Consider the following 1,761-nt stretch of genomic DNA (forward strand, 5'->3'; position numbering starts at 1 on the left):
TTTTTTTTTTTTTTGCAAGATTCTGAAAATTTTTTCTATAATGGTTTATTTGAATAGTTAATACATGCATGTGCTACAAAATTCAAAAGGTATACTGTTACTAAGTCTCCCTTAGTCCTCCAGAGGTTCCCTTTTCTGAAGAAACCACTTTTTCTAGTTTCTTACTCTTTTAAAGAATGGTTTAAGTAATACAGTGTTACTTTACGTGTATCTTACTCCATTTCTACCCATTGACATTCCTTGGACTTGATAATTCTGGGTAGAGTTGTGACTAGTATATATACTGTGTGTATATATATATATATATATGTTGGCCATTTATTTGGCTTTTGATGACCTATATCAGAAAAGATAATTTCCAGATTCCAGAACTATAAAGCATGATGTGTGAGGACTATGTGAAGGTCTAGCAGAGCTCCAAGATGATCTTTTCCAGCTCAGAGTAGAAAAGGAAATAGCTCTTATTACCATCCACTGATCTGAATTGACTGGCGAGAAATATGGTCAGTAGCAGTACATTTAGTTGGCCATTTCTATTTGGAATTTGTAGACAGAAGTGAAGGTCAGGACTTTTTGTTTGTCAGGAGGTTCATGTTGCCACACTAAAGGCTTGGGAATCTTCTCAGTGATTAAGATATGGGAAAGAACTGATTTATATCAGGGAGCAAGCTGTGGTAAGCCAACTTATGGCTATTTCTCCTGCATTTTCTAGATAAGAAGTGGATAAACAGATACATAAGGTCTCAAGTAATTGAGACTTTATTGAGTAACTTGCATATTCTGCATTTTATTTATTTATTTTTAGAGACAGAGTTTTACTATGTTGTCCTCTGTAGAGTGCTAGGGTATCACAGCTCATAGCAACCTCAAGCTCTTGAGCTTAAGCAATTCTCTTGCTTCAGCCTCCCAAGTAGCTGGGACTACAGGCACTCACCACAACGCCTGGCTATTTTTTTGTTGTAGTTGTTATTGTTGTTTGGTAGGCCAGGGCTGGGTTTGAACCTGCCTGCCCCTGTGTATGTGGCTGGTGCCCTAGCTGCTGAGCTACGGGAGCCAAGCCCATATTCTACATTGTAGAAGATGCAGTAGTAGTCTAGGTTCTTAATCTTAGTGAGATTATAATCTAATTAGGTGGACAAAACAAACACAATGCATAAAATAATAGTGCATCATACAGTACTAACGCATGAAAGTCACAGGAATTCAGACAGGAGGGAAGCCAATATATCCAGTTGGTATTGTCAGGAGATTTTCCTGTGTGAAGTGAAACTTGAGTGGAGACTTGCAGAATGGAAAGGATTTGGACAGGAAGAGCAGAGGAAGGCATGCCTTGCATGTGTCTTACCTTTTTTTTTTTTTTTTTTTCTTGGCCGGAGCTGGGTTTGAACTCACCACCTCCGGCATATGGAGCCAGCGCCCTATTCCTTTGAGCCCCAGGCACCACCCCCGTGTCTTACCTTCTTTACAGAGAACTTAAATCCAGTTTTTATGGAAAATGTGATACATGCACATGATGAATTCAAATTGTACAAGGACAAATGTGACTCTCCTACACATTCCAAAGTCAGTCACTACTTATCTTTTCATAAATATTTTATTCATTAATACAAATTTTTTTTTTTCAGTTTTTGGCCGGGGCTGGGTATGAACCTGCCACCTCTGACATATGGCAGCCATTGAACCACAGGCACTGCCCCATTAATATAAATTTTTATATATATATATATATATATTTCTTTTTTTTCCTTTTTTTTTTTTTTT

The 1,761-nt window shown here is 37.7% G+C and overlaps 1 protein-coding gene across 1 annotated transcript in view; it reads left to right on the forward strand.

Annotated features, from left to right (window-relative positions):
* The window catches only part of SNX12 (sorting nexin 12), a 12,103-nt gene that overhangs the window by 5,187 nt on the left and 5,155 nt on the right, over window positions 1-1,761 (forward strand). The gene's annotated exons all lie outside the window — the stretch shown is intronic.

This window comes from Otolemur garnettii, unplaced genomic scaffold (assembly GCF_000181295.1).
Source record: "Otolemur garnettii isolate 467f Iridium unplaced genomic scaffold, OtoGar3 scaffold00219, whole genome shotgun sequence".
NCBI lineage: Eukaryota > Metazoa > Chordata > Mammalia > Primates > Galagidae > Otolemur > Otolemur garnettii.